The sequence below is a fragment of the Schistocerca serialis genome, unplaced genomic scaffold, assembly GCF_023864345.2.
Source record: "Schistocerca serialis cubense isolate TAMUIC-IGC-003099 unplaced genomic scaffold, iqSchSeri2.2 HiC_scaffold_1370, whole genome shotgun sequence".
Taxonomy (NCBI): Eukaryota; Metazoa; Arthropoda; class Insecta; order Orthoptera; family Acrididae; genus Schistocerca; species Schistocerca serialis.
Genome location: NW_026047592.1, coordinates 7319519 through 7342605, shown reverse-complemented (window position 1 = coordinate 7342605; position 23087 = coordinate 7319519). Strand labels below are relative to the sequence as shown.

Genomic DNA, 23087 nt, shown 5'->3' with positions numbered 1-23087 from the left:
GTTGACACACTGATCACACTCGGAAAGAGTAAAATGAAAGCTGCAGGAACAATAACAGAGATCCGAACTAATGCATGTCCTTTGATTGACTCGAAAAGAATGGCAAAAGGAAGGAACGAGGATTCTATGACTACAGATTTGACAAAGAGAATGAAGTTCTGGTTGTGAAATGGAGTGACAACAAACCAGTATGTGTAGTGACAAATAACAGTACTATTATTCCTCGAGTTCTACAAAAAGATATTCACGAGCAAAAAAAAAAGGAAATATCTGTTACACTGCCACATATCATTGAAGAATACAATGCCCATATGGGTGGCATATATCTACTGGACAAGCAGATATCACTTTATAGGACGAGGATAAGGTCAAAGAAATGGTGGTGGCCATTATTCACACAGATGATATATATCTGCGTAGTAAACACATGGCGTGCATACCAAATTGCTAACTCTAATGAGAAGCTCTTACTTTTGGATGTCCGACAGAGAATAGTGATGTTTTTTCTATCAAAGAAAAAAGGATCAGTACCAAAACAAAGAGGACCACAAGGAAGCAAATTGATGGGAGGACGGGTGAGCACAGATGTACGACTAGATCCAGGAAATATTTTCTTTGTGCCAAGTAAAACACAGAAGAGATGTGCTTACTGCAAGAAAAAAACAACAAAAATTTGTGATAGGTGCAATGTTGGTGTACATGACAAGTGTTTTGCTTCATTTCATACTGAATATACATTCCATAACATTAAAATATTCTTTATTTAATGTTTGTGTTGCTTCTTACAATATTATGCATGGAGAATAAGATTGTGAATTTGGATAGCGCATTTGGCCAATGTCCCAAAAATGGGACTTCTGTAGTTTTTGTTCTAATAAACTGAAACTTTTCAAAACAACTTTTTATTCAATTTATCACTCAATGTAACATATTTATGTATAAAAGTTTGCAAAAAAAAGATCCAATAGAGTTTTGGCCAGTAAAGGGTTAAGGGAAAACCAGATGTAACACAAAATGTCTGGCAGAAAATCTGCTACAGGAACTACATCACAAACCCCGACTGCTCACAGATTATGCAAAGGACAATGGTAACATCCCCCCCATGAACCATGGACCTTGCCGTTGGTGGGGAGGCTTGCGTGCCTCAGCGATACAGATAGCCGTACCGTAGGTGCAACCACAACGGAGGGGTATCTGTTGAGAGGCCAGACAAACGTGTGGTTCCTGAAGAGGGGCAGCAGCCTTTTCAGTAGTTGCAAGGGCAACAGTCTGGATGATTGACTGATCTGGCCTTGTAACATTAACCAAAACGGCCTTGCTGTGCTGGTACTGCGAACGGCTGAAAGCAAGGGGAAACTACAGCCGTAATTTTTCCCGAGGGCATGCAGCTTTACTGTATGATTACATGATGATGGCGTCCTCTTGGGTAAAATATTCCGGAGGTAAAATAGTCCCCCATTCGGATCTCCGGGCGGGGACTACTCAAGAGGATGTCGTTATCAGGAGAAAGAAAACTGGCATTCTACGGATCGGAGCGTGGAATGTCAGATCCCTTAATCGGGCAGGTAGGTTAGAAAATTTAAAAAGGGAAATGGATAGGTTGAAGTTAGATATAGTGGGAATTAGTGAAGTTCGGTGGCAGGAGGAACAAGACTTCTGGTCAGGTGACTACAGGGTTATAAACACAAAATCAAATAGGGGGAATGCAGGAGTAGGTTTAATAATGAATAGGAAAATAGGAATGCGGGTAAGCTACTACAAACAGCATAATGAACGCATTATTGTGGCCAAGATAGATACGAAGCCCACACCTACTACAGTAGTACAAGTTTATATGCCAACTAGCTCTGCAGATGACGAAGAAATTGAAGAAATGTATGATGAAATAAAAGAAATTATTCAGATTGTGAAGGGAGACGAAAATTTAATAGTCATGGGTGACTGGAATTCGAGTGTAGGAAAAGGGAGAGAAGGAAACATAGTAGGTGAATATGGATTGGGGGACAGAAATGAAAGAGGAAGCCGCCTGGTCGAATTTTGCACAGAGCACAACATAATCATAACTAACACTTGGTTTAAGAATCATGAAAGAAGGTTGTATACATGGAAGAACCCTGGAGATACTAAAAGGTATCAGATAGATTATATAATGGTAAGACAGAGATTTAGGAACCAGGTTTTAAATTGTAAGACATTTCCAGGGGCAGATGTGGACTCTGACCACAATCTATTGGTTATGACCTGTAGATTAAAACTGAAGAAACTGCAAAAAGGTGGGAATTTAAGGAGATGGGACCTGGATAAACTAAAAGAACCAGAGGTTGTACAGAGATTCAGGGAGAGCATAAGGGAGCAATTGACAGGAATGGGGGAAATAAATACAGTAGAAGAAGAATGGGTAGCTTTGAGGGATGAAGTAGTGAAGGCAGCAATGGATCAAGTAGGTAAAAAGACGAGGGCTAGTAGAAATCCTTGGGTAACAGAAGAAATATTGAATTTAATTGATGAAAGGAGAAAATATAAAAATGCAGTAAGTGAAACAGGCAAAAAGGAATACAAACGTCTCAAAAATGAGATCGACAGGAAGTGCAAAATGACTAAGCAGGGATGGCTAGAGGACAAATGTAAGGATGTAGAGGCCTATCTCACTAGGGGTAAGATAGATACCGCCTACAGGAAAATTAAAGAGACCTTTGGAGATAAGAGAATGACTTGTATGAATATCAAGAGCTCAGATGGAAATCCAGTTCTAAGCAAAGAAGGGAAAGCAGAAAGGTGGAAGGAGTATATAGAGGGTCTCTACAAGGGCGATGTACTTGAGGACAATATTATGGAAATGGAAGAGGATGTAGATGAAGATGAAATGGGAGATATGATACTGCGTGAAGAGTTTGACAGAGCACTGAAAGACCTGAGTCGAAACAAGGCCCCCGGAGTAGACAATATTCCATTGGAACTACTGACGGCCGTGGGAGAGCCAGTCCTGACAAAACTCTACCATCTGATGAGCAAGATGTATGAAACAGGCGAAATACCCACAGACTTCAAGAAGAATATAATAATTCCAATCCCAAAGAAAGCAGGTGTTGACAGATGTGAAAATTACCGAACTATCAGCTTAATAAGTCACAGCTGCAAAATACTAACACGAATTCTTTACAGACGAATGGAAAAACTAGTAGAAGCCAACCTCGGGGAAGATCAGTTTGGATTCCGTAGAAACACTGGAACACGCGAGGCAATACTGACCTTACGACTTATCTTAGAAGAAAGATTAAGGAAAGGCAAACCTACGTTTCTAGCATTTGTAGACTTAGAGAAAGCTTTTGACAATGTTGACTGGAATACTCTCTTTCAAATTCTAAAGGTGGCAGGGGTAAAATACAGGGAGCGAAAGGCTATTTACAGTTTGTACAGAAACCAGATGGCAGTTATAAGAGTAGAGGGGTATGAAAGGGAAGCAGTTGTTGGGAAGGGAGTGAGACAGGGTTGTAGCCTCTCCCCGATGTTGTTCAATCTGTATATTGAGCAAGCAGTAAAGGAAACAAAAGAAAAATTCGGAGTAGGTATTAAAATTCATGGAGTAGAAATAAAAACTTTGAGGTTCGCCGATGACATTGCAATTCTGTCAGAGACAGCAAAGGACTTGGAAGAGCAGTTGAATGGAATGGACAGTGTCTTGAAAGGAGGATATAAGATGAACATCAACAAAAGCAAAACAAGGATAATGGAATGTAGTCTAATTAAGTCGGGTGATGCTGAGGGAATTAGATTAGGAAATGAGGCACTTAAAGTAGTAAAGGAGTTTTGCTATTTGGGGAGCAAAATAACTGATGATGTTCGAAGTAGAGAGGGTATAAAATGTAGGCTGGCAATGGCAAGGAAAGCGTTTCTGAAGAAGAGAAATTTGTTAACATCCAGTATTGATTTAAGTGTCAGGAAGTCATTTCTGAAAGTATTCGTATGGAGTGTAGCCATGTATGGAAGTGAAACATGGACGATAAATAGTTTGGACAAGAAGAGAATAGAAGCTTTCGAAATGTGGTGCTACAGAAGAATGCTGAAGATTAGATGGGTAGATCACATAACTAATGAGGAAGTATTGAATAGGATTGGGGAGAAGAGAAGTTTGTGGCACAACTTGACCAGAAGAAGGGATCGGTTGGTAGGACATGTTCTGAGGCATCAAGGGATCACCAATTTAGTATTGGAGGGGAGCGTGGAGGGTAAAAATCGTAGAGGGAGACCAAGAGATGAATACACTAAGCAGATTCAGAAGGATGTAGGTTGCAGTAGGTACTGGGAGATGAAAAAGCTTGCACAGGATAGAGTAGCATGGAGAGCTGCATCAAACCAGTCTCAGGACTGAAGACCACAACAACAACAACAACAACAACAACAACAATGGTAACTTCCGAAAATTCTCAAAAATACACATTTATTTGCATTGATATACAATGAAATTCAGGGGTGATGTATACTTTGGCTGAGCTGTGAACCACAAAGCATTGATTTGCTACATAAATTACGTATACAAAACACTGGTAGCACTAACTTACAAAGTATAGTTTTGCAGGCATCTCAAAATTCTGAAACTAAACTATTTCTCACATAATTGGACAACAAAATAAGAGACAGACTATTTTGAATGAGGATGATAGGCATACTGTTCTAAAAATTTTTGAAAGAGCACAATTTAGTTTAAGCCTACAATTGACGCTAATAGTACTAGTTTATCACGGGATTCCCAAATGTTTGAAATTTCACAACATATCAGAATTCAAACAAGTATCGATACAATCAATGAAAAATTATGCAGAAGTGACATGAACAGCAAAATATACAAATATAGAACTTCAAACAGACACATCATCTAGTACAAACAGTCCCCACATAAGGGAAAATTCCTAAGTCAGCTTTATTTAAATGGGCAAATAAAATAAATAACAAAACTGGAAATTGTCCCTCCTCTTGCAATGAATTGCTACTGGACAACTGCTTTTGTACATTAAATGGAGAGTACAGTACACATCTAATTAACACCAATGGATTTCTTTTCGCAGAATAACAATCTTCGGATACTGTACTGCATAGTGTGGGAATTCTGAGACATTCTGGGTTGCTGCAGAGTGATTCATTTTCTAAAATAGACAATGTGTAGTGGTGTACACTGTTAACACACTAGGCATATTACACGGGCCACTTGTTCACTCCTTTTGTACACACATCACTTAGACTGAGGTAACAATGGAGTTTAAAAGAAGACATTCATACATGGCACTGAATTTAAGATAGAAGTGAATTTAAAGCAGTATTTGGAATCTCTTCATGCAATAAACCAACAGTCTGCTGCTGATTTAATGATTTCTGAGACACACTCTTCAAGACTGAAGTCAATAATGACAGCCACTACTGAAAGAAACTAGCTTCACCTCTGGATAATGATGACTGAAGAGGACAGCTCCCCACTGCCTCTACCAACAAAATGAATGCAATCTTTGGATCAGATCAGAACTAGTTTGTTGAGTTCCTGCATGGCAATCTTCAGATCAGAAAAATAGTTGTGAAGATCAGAAAAAATAGTTGTTAGATACAACACCTTTTAACACTTCAGTAAAAAAACTTGCTGCTAAATCCTGATAATAAACAGTTGAAAAATTTGATTCTCAGCGGTCAAAAGCAGCATACAATAACTAATGACAGAAAACAACTGTACCAATCTTAGAAACAAACATGTGATAGACCTTCTCAAACACACCCATATGGCAAAAGTGAAAAAGAGGACACAAAAATTATTAATGTCATTGGATGAAAATGATATTTTTCAACTTAAGATAATAGAGTTACTAAAAATATTTTTAATTAAGCAACTAGTTTCAACTCGAAAAGCCATTTTTCGGTTTACACACATAGCGAGGTCCCACAGAAATAAAAAGGCAGCAAACTCACACTATGTGCTACTGTTCATCATGGCTTACAAATTACAGTAGAAATGCTACTGTTTGTTGTACTTTAAAAACATTTAAAATGACTTTTTGGGCCAGAACTACCTGTACAGGGTGATTCAAAAAGAATACCACAACTTTAAAAATGTGTATTTAATGAAAGAAACATAATATAACCTTCTGTTATACATCATTACAAAGAGTATTTAAAAAGGTTTTTTTCACTCCAAAACAAGTTCAGAGATGTTCAATATGGCCCCCTCCAGACACTCGAGCAATATCAACCCGATACTCCAACTCGTTCCACACTCTCTGTAGCATATCAGGCGTAACAGTTTGGATAGCTGCTGTTATTTCTCGTTTCAAATCATCAATGGTGGCTGGGAGAGGTGGCCGAAACACCATATCCTTAACATACCCCCATAAGAAAAAATCGCAGGGGGTAAGATCAGGGCTTCTTGGAGGGTAGTTGACGTTCAGGTAGTTACGGACAGATAAGTGCCAATGTGGTGGTGCTCCATCCTGCTGAAATACGAATTATTGTGCTTCTTGTTCGAGCTGAGGGAACAGCCAATTCTCTAACATCTCCAGATACTGTAGTCCAGTTACAGTAGCACCTTTGAAGAAAAAGGGACCAAAATCTTTATTGGCTGAAATGGCACAGAAAACGTTCACCTTAGGCGAGTCATGTTCATACTGAGTTGTTTCCCGCGGATTCTCAGTGCCCCATGTACAGACATTGTGACGGTTGACTTTCCCGTTAGTGTGGAAAGTTGCTTCATCACTAAACACAATCTTCGAAACGAAAGATTCATCTGTTTCCATTTGAGCAAGGATAAAAACACAGAAATCGATTCTTTTAATCTGATCAGCTGCAGACAGTGCTTGAACCAATTTCAGACGATAAGGTTTCATAACTAACCTTTATCGTAGGACTCTCCATACAGTTGATTGTGGAATTTGCAGCTCTCTGCTAGCTCTGCGAGTCGATTTTCCTGGGCTGCGAACAAATGCGTGCTGGATGCGTGCTACATTTTCATCACTCGTTCTCGGCCGTCCAGAACTTTTCCCTTTGTACAAACACCCATTCTCTGTAAACTGTTTATACCAACGTTTAATATACCACCTATCAGGAGGTTTAACACCATACTTCGTTCGAAATGCACGCTGAACAACTGTCGTCGATTCACTTCTGCCGTACTCAATAACACAAAAAGCTTTCTGTTGAGCAGTCGCCATCTTAGCATCAACTGACGCTGACGCCTAGTCAACAGCGCCTCAAGCGAACAAATGTACAACTAAATGAAACTTTATACCTCCCTTAATTTGCCGACAGATAGTGCTTAGCTCTGCCTTTTGTCGTTGCAGAGTTTTAAATTCCTAAAGTTGTGGTATTCTTTTTGAATCACCCTGTATAATTAAGGAGAGGTCTTATTAAAATACAACAGCTTAAATGCAAAAAATATCACCTTCATTCATTATGAAGGTTGTCGTAATGTCAGAGACATTTTGAATGTATCACGCATATGTAAATTTAATTACCTGAGCAGATCAGTATCCTTCATCACTCCAAGTAATGTTGTAAACAGGATATGCAGTCTTCAGAATTTCTACTGTCTTGCTGTGGTCTGCCTTCCCAAACCCCTGAAATGAAGCAGTCTTTGGGTATTTTAAAACTAAAGTACAATTAAACAGTGTGCTACATATCACAATAATAATTAAACACTAAAACGAGAACTCTTAACTACAACTACATCATAAGTAACCGATGTGCTTGTACGTACACTAAAAATGCATCTAATACAGAGCACATGAAACCGTAAAGCAATCTGAAATTTTCTAAACCACACATCACAACACAAAAGCAGCAGAAAAAGGGAGTGTGTAAAGACCTTCAGAACAGATGTGCAATATGCAGCATCAGAATTAATTTTTCTATTGATGGGTCTGGCATTGTACACAACACTGAAACACAAGCAGCAGTAATCGTGCAAAAACATTAAACACGTACCCACAATCTGCAACTGTATTAACTGTGTTAAATGAAACAGGTAGGTCACAAAATGTGTGAAACACAGTCTGAAAAGTATAAAATAGGTGCGAGGGGTACAGAGGAATCATTTGGTCTGCTCCAAGTGCAAGTAATTGTTGATTTGAGTAATTATGACAACTGTCCTGGCAACTGGAAAAAGTCTTGTAAAAACACCAGGCTCACCACAATTCATGTGCTGCCGTAACTATACTCAATCAAAAGATACAGAAGCTGGTAATAATAATAATAATAATAATAATAATAATAATAATAATAATAATACAGATTAAGTGTGGAATATACCAAGGAGACTCATTAAGTCCTTTCTGGTTCTGCCTTGCTCTGAACCCACTATCCAACATGCTAAATAATACAAATTATGGATACAATATTACTGGAACATACCCACACAAAATCACACATTTGCTATACATGGATAATCTAAAACTACTGGCAGCAACAAATCAACAACTCAACCAATTACTAAAGATAACAGAAGGATTCAGCAATGATATAAGTATGGCTTTTGGAACAGACAAATGTAAGAAAAATAGCTTAGTCAAGGGAAAACATACTAAACAAGAAGATTACATATTGGATAACCACAGCGACTGCATAGAAGTGATGGAAAAAACGGATGCCTATAAATATCTAGGATACAGACAAAAAATAGGAATAGATAATACAAATATCAAAGAAGAACTAAAAGAAAAATATAGACAAAGACTAACAAAAATACTGAAAACAGAATTGACAGCAAGAAACAAGACAAAAGCTATAAATACCTATGCCATACCAATATTGACCTACTCATTTGGAGTAGTGAAATGGAGTAACACAGACCTAGAAGCACTCAATACACTTACACGATCACAATGCCACAAATATAGAATACATCACATACATTCAGCAACAGAAAGATTCACATTAAGCAGAAAGGAAGGAGGGAGGGGATTTATCGACATAAAAAACCTACATTATGGACAGGTAGACAATTTAAGAAAATTCTTTCTAGAACGAGCAGAAACTAGCAAAATAAACAAGGCAATCACTCATATAAATACATCGGCTACACCACTGCAATTTCATAACCACTTCTACAACCCTTTAGATCACATAACATCAACAGACATGAAGAAAGTAAATTGGAAAAAGAAAACACTACATGGCAAGCACCCGTATCATCTAACACAGCCACACATCGATCAAGACGCATCCAACACATGGCTAAGAAAAGGCAATATATACAGTGAGACAGAAGGATTCATGATTGCAATACAGGATCAAACAATAAGCACCAGGTATTACAGCAAGCATATTATTAAAGATCCCAATACCACAACGGATAAATGCAGACTTTGTAAACAACAAATAGAAACAGTAGATCACATCACAAGCGGATGTACAATACTAGCAAATACAGAATACCCCAGAAGACATGACAATGTCGCAAAAATAATACATCAACAGCTTGCCTTACAACATAAACTTTTAAAACAACACATTCCTACATACAAGTATACACCACGAAATGTACTGGAGAATGATGAATACAAATTATACTGGAACAGAACCATTATAACAGATAAAACAACGCCACATAACAAACCTGATATCATACTCACCAATAAAAAGAAGAAATTAACACAACTAATCGAAATATCCATACCCAATACAACAAATATACAAAAGAAAACAGGAGAAAAAATTGAAAAATACATCCAACTGGCTGAGGAAGTCAAAGACATGTGGCATCAGGATAAAGTTGACATCATACCAATTATACTATCAACTACAGGAGTCATACCACACAATATCCACCAGTACATCAATGCAATACAGCTACATCCAAACATATATATACAGCTACAGAAATCCGTAATTATTGATACATGTTCAATTACCCGAAAGTTCCTAAATGCAATATAACACATACCGTACAGTTAAAAGGAAGTGACGCTTGATCAAGGTCCGCGTCACTCCATTTTTAACCGGACTTAACGTCTGAGAAAGTGAAGGTAATAATAATAATAATAATAATAATAATGTCATAAAATTATGGGACAGAAGATTCTCTCTCTCTCTCTCTCTCTCTCTCTCTCTCTCTCTCTCTCTCTCTCTCTCTCTCTATCTCTCTCTCTCTTGCTACATATACAACTCTCTCTCGCTATATATACAAGTGGAAGCAAGGATTGTGGCCTCAAAAGTAATCTGAAAGGTGTAAGAAAAAATCATGAATCAGATTGAACAGCACAGTTGGTATCAGCATTGTCCACGGAAGACAAGGTTTCAGGATGTAGTCCTGGCCCGGCACACAGTTTTAATTTGTCAGGAAGTTTCATAATCATGGCTGCTACCCAGAACAACAGTAGCCATTTCAACCATAACACTTGTCCACAACACCACACACAAATTATTGTACACGGTTGTAAGAAGCATGATGATGATGATTTACAGGTATTAACATCTGGTGACATTTGCTTCTGACCATATAACAAGGTATTCTATAATTTGTGCCATGTAACCGAAGCAGAAACTGCTTTCCCATGGAGGAGCTTGGCGTATAACATTCTTAAAAACTTTAAAAATACTTGAATTATAGGGCACACAACGTATGAACAGAAACTTCACTGTTCTTAAAATATTTTTTGTTAACTGTGGTCTGCAGCTTATACGAATTGTAGAAATGACATCACGTAACACTTTAAGCTGTTCATAAATTTTTTTTACGATGCAACCAGTTTTGGTCAGAGACCATTCTTGAGCACCTGTTGTACCCACAGCATGGAAACAGGAAAAATTCAGGCAAAAAGGATACTTCAAAATTGTAATAACAATACATACAATGCTTGTGGATATTTAATTTATATTTCTGACATTGTATTCTTTTGATATATATAGTTTTTGCTGGTAATCAAATTCTGTAAGTGTTGCTTGTATTGTTACTATAATTTTCAAACATTCTTTTCATCCCAAATTTTCCCGTATCCACGATGTATATACAACAGGTGCCTGAAAATGGTCTTCAACTGAAACCAGTCACACAGTAAAAAATTAAGTTGAATAACAGCTCAAGATGACACATACTGTCATTTCTACAACTCACTGCTTTAGGTATCACCTGTGAGTAGCTGTACACTTTGATGACCTTGGCACTGGGGTCGTGCTGTATTCTGCCACCACCAGTGCACTCGGTATCAACACCGAGGCCTTTCACCCTGTCCATCGTCTCATCGTAGACGTCCGAATGGAAGCCAACTCACTTGTATTCTCGCACCTAGTAGCAGGAACCATAGTCAAACTTTGAACAAAATGTATCAAGAGTACTAAGCAAGAAGAAAACACAAAAGTAACAACGTGAGTGGAAATTGTGGCATCAAAAATAATCTGAAAACATAACTTAAAGGAGCTGTTGTTATATCCACTATCTATAGGAAACACAAACAGGAGCTTCTGTTTTTTTTTTTTTTTTTTTTTTCATACCTACTGCAAATGCAAATGAAAGCTTTTGTATATTCGGACATGTGTTCTCTCGGAAAACACTGAACATAAAGTAAATCATCTAGCTGACAAGGTAGTTGGCAACATCAGCACACGGCTTTTGGAGAACGGATTAATACTTCACTGCCAACAACTGAACTCTTGTAAAATAGAAATAGTCTTGTCCTGAGCTGGTCGAACAGACATTTTAAATTCTTAAGACTGAAGATAGATGAAAAGCTCTCTCAGAAGTATCATGTTCAACACCTTAAGCAGAAAATGAACACTTCTGTCTTCACTATACACTATGTCTTGGACACAAACACAAAAGCTTGTTTACTTTTGCTCTGTTATCTCATATGGTGTTATAGTTTGGGGCAATTCTGTGCACTTCGCAAGAATATTCTCATCCCTCAAAAATGCAGTCAGCAAGCTCTGCAGTGCCAGCTTGTGAACATTCAGGGTTGCCGCAAGTTTCCCCAAGTGACGTTCCCCGATTTCCAGCAACTTTTAGCATTTTTCCCTGACAAATTTCGAGGTCTCAAGAGCAAGTAAAGACATAAGTTCACAAAAAAAAATGTAAGGACTTCTGTATTTCTTCCCCTCATGAGCAAAAATCTTAAGTACTAATGTCAGCATCTTTTGTAATGAACAGTTTTTAGATGGAGAAAGAAAGACGATGGTATATAATATTCCATGAAGACCACTGATGTTATTTTATTTCAATAAAACTAAACATATTTGGTGACACAAATACGCATTTCCTTGGAGTCGCAAGACAGATTTAAAATACCTACACTGATTTCAGAAATAACCTCAGAAAAAAGTAGGCCTATTGAAAGAAGTATATAAGGCAGGCCAAAATATACAGGTACATAGCATACAAACCGCCTGTGACTGCCGCAAGTTGTTCTTCCTATCACTCATACTTTCTAATATACAGGGTGTACATTACATCTGGGAACACTTTCAATTATTTATTGCACAAGAACCAAACATAGCACAGATATCACACATATGTCATTTTGAAGAGAAACCCTGAAAGTTCTTTTTCATGTATACCACCACAGCATACTTTGGTGATTTGCCGATAGCACCAGTCATAAACATGGCAAGTTCAGGTGCGGAGCGAGCTTTCTGCGTGTTGGAGTTCGACAAAAAAAGTGTGTGCTACAGCTGTTCAATGGATGTTTAGAACAAAGTACAGTAAGAAACCACCAATAAGGAAGGCACAACAAATTTATTATGACCGGTTGCTTGTGCCCAGCACAGAGAAGCAGACATCCCAGTGTGAGTGAAGTGAATTTGGATTGCATACCAGAGACATTCATAAGGAGTCCAAAGAAATTGGTGCGTCGTGCATCCCATGAACTCGAAATGGCTCCACTGACTGTGGCAAGTCATGCGACAGAAGTTGTCTATGAAACCATTCAAATTGGAGCTAGGGTAGAAGGTCAATAACAACGACAAAGACAAGTGTTTTGAGTTTTGTTCACAGTTGCAACAATTGAATAAGGACGGGGATGGAATTTTTGATCGCTTAAGTTTTAGCAATGAAGCCACTTTTCACACTAATGGGAAAGTGTACAGGCATAATTGTCGAATCTGGGGTGCAAAGCATCCACACTAATACATTGAATTTGGGTGCGATTCGCTAAATGTAAATGTTTTTTGTGCTTTGTCGTGTCGAAAACTGTACGGGCCATTCTTCTTCGCCAAGAGAACTGTCACTGGATATTCCTACTCGGATATGTTGCAGCAATGGCTGATGCCTCAGATGCAATTGGGCTCTCCGTTCATCTTTCAGCAGGATGGGGCTCCACCCCATTTTCATCGTTAAGTTTGTGGGTACCTGAATACGGAGCTGCCGCATCGATGAACTGGCCGTGCTACAGAAGGGAACAGCTGTTTCATGAAATGGCCTCCCTGATTACCAGACCTCACTCCGTGTGACTTTTTTTCTGTGGGGACACATTTAAGATCCGGTGTATGTATGGTCTCTACCACGTGATGTAGCGGAGCTCCGGGAGAGAATACGAGAAACAAATATCACAATCGACGATGCCATGCTGGGACAGGTATGGCACGAATTCGATTACTGTATTGATGTCTGCCGGGTCACTCATGTTTCGCGTACTGAATGTTTGTAAAAAAAAAAAAAAAAAAGATATGTACATCCTGTATAAATTATTTTCTAAGCCCCAAAATGTACTAGAATAAATAAAATGTTTATAAAACAATGTACCGCACAATGTACTTGCAGTGAGAAAGTCACAATTCCTGAACTCCATCGCCCATGGCCTCTGGCCTGCGAGGAGCACCACAGTCCTGAGTCCTCGGATAAATCACGAAAACCCACTGCATTATACCACACACAAACAGAGCCGGCCTGGGAACAGATCGGCGAGACTAGATCCGATGGGCAGGGCTTGCACATTATTGGGAAACGATGGGCTTCAAATCGGCAGACCCAATCCGTTAGAGAGACCCACAGAAATGACCTGTGGTTTTGGCCCATCATGGAAGTCCATTCATGTGGCCAGCTTTACACAAGTCACTGACATTATGTTGACGAAATGAGATGGTGGTGGTAAATCCATCAATTTGTGCAAATACTCTGAGAATTAATGCTAATGAAGATAGGTAGCAACTCACCGTAAAGATGATCGCTGAACCATGGACAGACACGTAGAAAAGACAATCACACTCTCACAACTAAATTTTTGGCCATAGCCTTTCTTGGAAAATAACACACACACACACACACACACACACACACACACACACACACACACACACATATATTCACACAATCACTCAGACACAACTCGTGCACATATGACCGTTGTCTCCAGTCACTGGGTCAACAATCTCCAAGAATCATATCAAAACAAACCACCCCTCACGCCTCCCATCGGCAGCTACTAGGCTAGTGGCAAGAAGTGGTGGCAGCACTGACTGCAAGCTGAGGGGAGTGGTAGGAAGTGGAGAAGCAGTAAGAATGAGGGAGTAGGGAAGCGGTGCATGTATTAAGCTGCACCCAGCCAGCGACGATGCAGGAAATCCCAGTAAACAAACTGTTTCATCTACTGAGACAAAAAACTAGATTTCTCCAGGTTTTTTTTTTTCAAATTTCCCAGCAGGGCAGAAAAAAAGAGTGATACACCTAAGTATTCAAATCCACACACGAAGGTTACCTTGTGGTATGCTAGAATTCCGCACAGGAGGCCCTCACAATACATGAGAACTTCTCTATGCAACATGTAATTTATCCTAATTTCTCTTAATTTCATATTTTATTAATTCTGTAATTTTTTGTTTATAAATTTTATATTCAGCTTTCTGTAAACAAGGTACCACCTCATCCCACGAGCTTTGGCTCAAAGTCTCAAGATATGCGATAAAAAAAATAAATGTCAATCCCAAAACCTCACACGCCAATATAATGATCTGCATGCAATCATTCTGTTGATAATGGCACATTAAATTTGGGGGGGGGGGGGAAAAAACTGATGTCCTTGATAATTCAAAGTTGTCATTTAAAGTCACAATTGTATGTATTATAGAACATTGTACAGGAAAAATGGAGTTGTAAATGTAGCTGTGTTTTAGTGAAAACAACGTTTTTTTCAAATGATGGAGAACCAATGGAATACTTGTTGGTAACATCTGCTCTATACCATAAAACAGCACAGTACGGCACTTTATGAAGTTTAGTCAAAGGCCTGTTTTGTGAGATAATTTCTTTCTGGAAGTTGAATGCATTGCTTCCGTCACCAAAGCAGGCGTTAAAAAAAAAAAAAAAAAAAAAAATGCATTCAGCCCACTCACATCATTACATCATTAGTGCAAACCAGACGATATTTCTCGTGTAAATCTACACAGCTATCTGGCAGTTCACACTTAAGGATACATGGCATTTTTCCAGCTCAATATTATGTAAAAATCAACACCTATTTCTTTCAGGCACTGTTTATAATGTATATGTTTTAAGATTTTTTTGTTGATATCAGGTAATAGAGCACACTTTCTAAACAAATTAGAAGTATTTTGAATATTTTTGAACCTGCTTAGAGTTATTTAAAAAAAGTAACAAGGAAATTCTTCCTCAAACTGAGGTACCATTTAATCCAATGTTATACATTTGAAGGAGACCAAATTTTTACCAGACATGCATGACATGGCTGAGGTACTAGACCTATTTAATTCCACCTATTACGTATATTACAAGGATAAAAAAGTATCACATCTTACATTTAATATTTATAATTTTTTCCTAATAAAAATGTTATTTTTTCAATGATTTAGCTGATTCTGCAATAAAGCTTAGGTCTACTACATAAGTATGGACTACCGAAAGTTACAGAAAAAATTAGAGCAATGCTTTCTAAACTTTAGGAAATATTTGTACCTGAATTCTGAAGAAAACAACTTGCGGGAAATTGCGAATGAACATATGAGTCCAATTAAACTGTGCCTCAGAACATTCCTGAAGCATAGTCTACATCCTGCAGCCTTTCTTCATCTTCAAGCTTCCTCTTGGCATTCCTTTTAGCACTTCTTGCTTCTTTGGTAACTTGAAGAGCGAATCTTTCAACTTCATGCACCCGTTGTCTGTCACACAGAAGAAATTGATCTTTCATATTAGAGCCACATTTTATGCCTAAATTTCTCAGGACTTCCTACCTTCCTATCACTCCATCATTGAAACATAGCACACCATCTAGTACACCAACTATTAATGTATTTATTCCTACAAAAACATTCTTGAGTAATCTTTCCCGTATGGAATGGTTGAAACTTTCATTTGTATTCTGAGTGCCCCCATGAAGACATTTACCGTATTTACTCGAATCTGAGCCGCACTTCTTTTCCGGTTTTTGTAATCCAAAAAACCGCCTGCGGCTTACAATTGAGTGCAAAGTAAGCGGAAGTTCTGGAAAATGTTGGTAGGTGCCGCCACAACTAACTTCTGCTGTCGAATATATGTAGCGCTACACAGGCATGCTTTGCAGGCACAAAGATAAATACTGGCGCCAAACCCTCTGCATGAGTGTATTAAAAAAAAAAAAAAAAAAAAAGAAAAAGGGGTGGCAGACAAGTTTTTCCTCCGCCTCGAGTTTTGACCACTGCATTTTCATACATTATCCAACGAAGTAAATACAAATTCCGTATTGTGCACCTTTGAATGTAGCAGCATTTCAATGCACTACGAAAATCCCACTGCCAAGACTGTTTGGGATGTTTGTCAATATGGCCAACTCTACGTTCTGAATTTTTTCCTAACTGTGAGAAGAGATGGTTCCTTACAGGAACTTTTATGAATTGTGAATAGCATGCAGTATTCTCTTCACATAAGAATAATTAGAATATAAACATTTTGCCATGTATTCTTTCGTGTTTGCTGCTAACTCATTTAAATCCTGTCTGCCTAATAAACTACGAAACTAGAGTGAGACAACAGCAAACGCGGAAAAATATAGATATCATCCCATGTTTATATCTGTATTATTCTTATGCCTAATAGTGATACAGTCAGAAATGAAGCACGGCAATTGACTAGATTTTTAAATCTAAGATGACTAATTTCAATGCAGAATGTAATGTACTAAAGAGGTGCCTGCAAAGATTTTCAAACGGAGAAAAATTTTCGCTAAACTCCCGTTCAGAATATCTTCTATCATACGCTGTCTATTATTTGTTTCTTGTTGATCATTCTCAAAGAAAGCAGGAGTGTAGGTAACAGCAAATAGCAGTCTCTTGCCATTGTTTCGCTAACGAAGTACGCGAAAGAGGAAGGGTACCCGTATAATACGGATGGAGCGCCTGACGCATAATAATGGCTACCTGGTAAAGCTTAACTACTGAGCTTACGACTCGAACCAAACTACTGTAGCTGTATTTGACCTAAATTGTGTCTCATATTACAATGGACCAACTTTGTTTCGATTTGGAGGTGCGGCCTAAAACTTTTCTCTCCCCTTGAATTTCAAGTCTCAAATATCAAGTGCGGCTTAGATTCGGGAATTTTTTTTTTCCTGGATTTCGAGTCTCATTTTTCAGGTGCATCTTAGATTCGAGTAAATGTGGTACTAAGCAAAACAGGGTCCACTCAGGTCTCTAAAAATTGGTTTTATTTCATTCATAACAGGCTCAAGAAGATAATGCTTATGATATTTTGATAGTATATTTGACCACTTTCTTTTGCTTTTTGGTAACCACACCTAAGAATCTGCTCCTTTAGTGCAAAGTCCATGAACAGTGTGGTCATCTGTGGACAACTTATGAAAGTAGGTGGCCCATACAGCTTTCCTCATTGCTGTATCATCATTCAGAGGTGCAGTTTGTCTAATGGCCAGTCCTTAATACCTCTGAAGGAGGTCTATTTCAGTTTCTGTCAATCTGTCTCAGCCAGACAGAGATTTTCCATCAGATAGCAATTTTCCTTTCATTTCTCTTCTTAGCTTCCTCAATCTAGCACCCATCCTCTTTTGCAAATGTCCACAACACTCCAGTTTTGTTACGAAGCTATCACCATAAACATTGAACTCATTAATTTTATTGAAAGCTTTAGATTCCCCTTCACCTAGGTACTTTGTATATCTAACGTTATAAACGGGCACTGACCTCTGAAATAATTTTAGAGCTCCATCACACTCCATACCTCTACTGTAACCATCATAATTATTATAACACTGATGTTCAATAATCCTTCAGTTTTACTATGGCAGGTGTGGCAATAATTAGATAAGCACTCAACATCAAAAACTTTTCCATTCTCCACAGAAGTAGCACTTAAAACACCATTCAAGGAACGATGTCCTCGATGTTGCCATGTCCCATCAAGTGCAACAGCAATGTCCCTTGTTTCACTAATATTAACAGTTTTTTCTACTGCACATTTCACAGATGCTTTAGACACAACCGTCAAGGCACCTAAAAGTATTCTTATGTACTTGCTGAACCTACTGGGAGGAGGAAGGTCAATCAAATGACAAAACGTTTGTGCAGCCTTTTTTTCCTTTTCCTATTGCACGCATTGCGTACACTAACTTCAAATTCACATCATATGAATTATGCACAATGTTCGAAGTCATTTTTGAGGTAGATTTATTGCAGGATCTACACAGACCAACTAATTTTGACGCTAAACCCTTCCTGCTACTTTGTTGTTCAGTTATTTCCAGACAGCCTACACCATCACATTGTTTACATTTTTCCACTTCCTTTATAAAAGAAGATAAGATACCCACACCAACAACAACAAATCCACTACAAACAGCGTCATTTTTAACACAAAAATTTGAATCACCAGGAGGCGTGCCATGTGCGAATTTCTTCACTGAAGAACTGACACGTACGTTACTTTCAACAGTGTGGCTTGTTTTGTTTGTCAACTGGTTACCACAGAATTTCCTTTTATTGAATTTCTTGATGTGTGGCACACTAAAAAATATGTATTTTCACAAATATATGTAGCACTTGGGAAACAAAATTTTATTAACATGTGAACAAACTGCTTCAGAACACAAAAGTAAATACTTGCAAAGATAATCATTTACAGACGCTAGAAACCTGCACTGTTACCAACATATACAAAGTATCATACATATAATCGCTGGAAACAGAAAGAAAGTGCACAGTTCTTTTCAAAATAATACTGGTTTCTGTAACAGAAATAAAGGGGGCATGGCAGTATACAAGGTGCGAATGTAAAGTAATGACACTGATGTGAAAAAAAAATGTTGCTTACAGTTTTAGTCAATTTTCGTGTTGTCTCCTTCAAAGTTCCCTTCAGATTGTACACACTTTTTTTAGCACTTCTGTCATTGATGGTAACATTTCTGGAACTCATCTTCTGTAATATCCTCCAAGACCTTCGTCACAGCTTTTGGGACATCTTGTGTTGTTTGAAAATGGTGTCCTTGACCACCATTTTGACTCTTTGACAGAGAAAAAAGTTGCACGGAGCAATATTTGGTGAATAAGGTGGCTCTGGTAGTACTGAAATTTGTTTTGAGGTAAAAAATTATTGTACTGACAGAGCAGTATGGGATGGTGCATTATCGTGATGCAGAATCCAATTATCAGCAATGTTATTATTAGACGAACCGTTCCTCGATTGATGTGTAGCTCTCCTGCAATCATTTTCATGGATAACCTTCTATCAGATTTTACGAGTTCATGCACCCTGGCCAAGTTGACATCCGTCCGTGAGGTTGACAGTCGTCCACTGCAGTCTTCATCTTCAACATTTGTTCTGCCTTCACTAAACATTTTATGCCAATCAAAAACTTGAGCTTTTGACATAATCTCCTCTCCAAAAGCCTTCTTAAGCTTACCGTAAGTTGTCGTCGCGTTTTCACTCAATTTAACGCAAAAAGAAATGGCATACTGTTGCGCAATATTATGCAGTTCCATTTCTGTGATGAGAGACACTAACACGTGTTAACTTATTACAGCACAACTCATGACTGAGCAGTTGCTTCAACATGCCGCTTGGACTAGAAGCGGCTTAAAGACCAAGGTCACAGATATTGTGCCTACGCAAGCCTGCAGGGGTGCCACACCTTGCAAAGAAAATCAGTCTCATTACTTTATTGTCGCACCTCGTACATGACCGTAACTTTAAAATTTGGTATGTATAGGTCTTTTTTTCATTTCAAACCCTACAGTGTATATATCAATGTAATCAGGAAAGACTATAGAATTTAATAAAGTCATTTAAAAAATTTTGATTTTTCCACCATTTATAAGTATCCTGTATCCTTAAGTGTTCGGCAGAGGATTCATCGAAAAGCCTTCAGACTATTTCTGTAACATTCCACTCTTCAACAGCACTGGGGAAAAATATCATTTAAATCTTTCTGTGGGAGCTCTGATTTCTCTTACTTTATCACGATAATAATTTCTCCCTATGTAGGTGGGGCCAACAAAATATTTTGCCATTCAGAGGAAATTTCCTGAAAACATCTCATCATAACAAAAAACACCTTTGTTTTAATGACTGTCAGCCCAACTTGTATATCATGTCAGGGTATACGCGGACAAGGAAAAAAAATTCCCAGATTTCTCAGTCAAAAATACACTTTCTCCCAAGTGAAAACATACTTTTTCCCTGTTAACTGACGGTATATTTTCTCTTGGAACTGTATAACTTGTAAGTCCGTTGATTATGGTTTTATACACGGGCGTAGAATTTCCTGGCGCTTTAGGAGAAAAAAAAAAAAACCACGCATTTTGGAAAGATCTTTGATGTGCAGCAACATGTATGCTGTATATTTTTGTATTAGGAAAGTATAAACTCGAATTCCACCAAACACCGCATGTTACTTTCCAAAGCATTGAAATTGAGATTGGGATGTGCTTTTGTAAGTTAGTCATAGCTCATTTCATGCGATTTCGCCAGCCGATCACAGCAGGTATTCAGAGCTTAGGACACGTGATGCAGTCAACCAACAGCAACATCACTGTTAAGTAGCGCGAACACACAAACAGAAAAAGTTAATGGTTCAAATTAATGTAAATAGAGTTGCTAAACGAAACGCAAAGCCTTCACATATAATATTGGTCTATCAGATTAATACGCTGCAAGAGAAGCTAAGCTTTCACATAAAATGTTGGTCTTTTATGCGCGTATTACAATTTAAGATGTATCACACAAAGGTGCCAGTAAAATTTTTAATAACGACATAAATGTCTGATCTTCCAGGCTCAAAATTCATCTAAATGGCTCATCATCAAAGAGTTGATTTTTAAATGAGAGTCAAACACTTTGTGATTTAAGAAATTCATCGTACATTACCTCACATAGTTCTGGTGTAACTGCTAGAATGGTACATTGATGGTAACGATTTTCAACCCACCATTCGAAATATTTTCCCACGACCTGTTAGAAATAGGTTCGTTTCTGCAGTTGCCAGAGAGCGCCAGATGACAGGCATCACTGCGCAAGCGCAGCTACGATGTCGTAGGGAGCCCGCATGTTCGTACGTGTGAAACAATAAAAGATATTACATTATGTAAGAAACAAGACATCAGAGGATACTCCAAGAGAATCGGAATTTCATGGCCCATACTAAAATGTTCACATTTAAAGTGCAAATTTGTATGTCCAGAATCCCACGACCTGTTATTAAGCTTTTCTATGTGGTTTTTGGGATGTAAATTTTCTTCGAGTACCAGTACTGGCCTGTCTCATGTTTGGTTCTTTATTATGGCGTAATGCCAAATGTGCTAGAAGTTGAAAATGTGCACTTGAAATGCAGCAAACACAGTGTGTGGAATTAAACACTTTGTCTCAAATATATTGTCTGCCTTAGTGGAAAAGATTAATGAAAGAAAATTTCTTTGGCAAACCAACAAAAATAACTTCATTGTTCTAAAAGGCAATTAATGCTTGACTGTCAGAAAGATGGAAATAAAATAAAATCTGCAACTAATAACACAGTTTAGCCTTCCATAATTATGTGAATGTATTTTAATTCACTTGATAGCTCCCGGCCACAGAAATCTGTTTTGTCTTCATTTGACGTGGGAGCAGTAAATGAAGAGGAAACAGCAAAAACACTAAATGTAAAAATGGGTCACGTGGAGACTACCCACTTCCCAACTGTAATTCAGACGGTTCTGCGCATCAGTCCCGGATCTCTAAAATTTCCGAACCGGGGCAATACCCCGCCATCCCCTCGAGCGTTTGAGATAGGACGTTAAAAAAAAAATTTTATGGATGATGTGACTTACCAAATGAAAGTGCTGGCAGGTCGACAGACACACAAACAAACACAAACATACACACAAAATTCAAGCTTTCGCAACAAACTGTTGCCTCATCAGGAAAGAGGGAAGGAGAGGGAAAGACGAAAGGATGTGGGTTTTAAGGGAGAGGGTAAGGAGTCATTCCAATCCCTGGAGCGGAAAGACTTACCTCAGGGGGAAAAAAGGACGGGTATACACTCGCGCACACACACACATCCATCCACACATATACAGACACAAGCAGACATATTTAAAGACCATTTTTTGTGGGGGTGTTGTGAGGGTGACATGGTATTAGAAGGTGGAAAGTGTAACATGAGGTTGAAATGAAAATGAAAGATAAAAATATATGGGTAGAGATACAGGTGAACTAGAAAGCAACTGGAGATCTGGTATGAAAACAGGCGAAAAAGTGTAGGTTAAGTTGAGACAGCAATGTGCATAAAGATTAGGTGGTTGTGTTGCTGCTAAAACACGTTAAAGGACGGACAAATTCGGGAAAATTTCGAAAAAACGTGTAATATGTCTGCTTGTGTCTGTATATGTGTTGATGGATATGTGTGTGTGTGTGTGTGTGCGCGAGTGTATACCCGTCCTTTAAGTTCATTTTGTAGTGCACGTCTTTCTGAAGGGTCTGATGCATGCAACATGTGTGTTCGAGGAAATTTTTCGCTCTGTGGAATTGAAATGTGTATATTTTGTAATGGATGCCATCAAACCATATTCAGGTCTCCTGTTTACAGTTGGCCGGTTTGACATTCTGTCCCTCTTTTTTTTTTAAAAGAAAGAACTCTTCAGAAAATCTGCACTCTTTGTTCCCTATCAGCTCACAACTTGCTGCTTTGTGTGACATAAAATTAAATATAGGATAC

The 23087-nt window shown here is 38.2% G+C and overlaps 1 protein-coding gene across 8 annotated transcripts in view; it reads right to left on the bottom strand.

The window, feature by feature from the left end:
• The window catches only part of LOC126441770 (uncharacterized), a 51682-nt gene that overhangs the window by 14003 nt on the left and 14592 nt on the right, over positions 1-23087 (bottom strand). For 2 of the 8 annotated variants that reach the window (XR_007581504.1, XR_007581506.1), the window contains 3 exons: positions 15869-16071; positions 11099-11254; positions 7488-7589 (listed from right to left, as the gene is read on the bottom strand). The exons of 1 other annotated variant lie outside the window; for it this stretch is intronic. The gene's annotated coding sequence lies outside the window, so the exon portion shown is untranslated. The remainder of the gene's footprint in view (positions 1-7487; positions 7590-11098; positions 11255-15868; positions 16072-23087) is intronic. 5 more of the 8 variants (XR_007581502.1, XR_007581507.1, XR_007581503.1 and 2 more) reach the window with 3 other exon arrangements.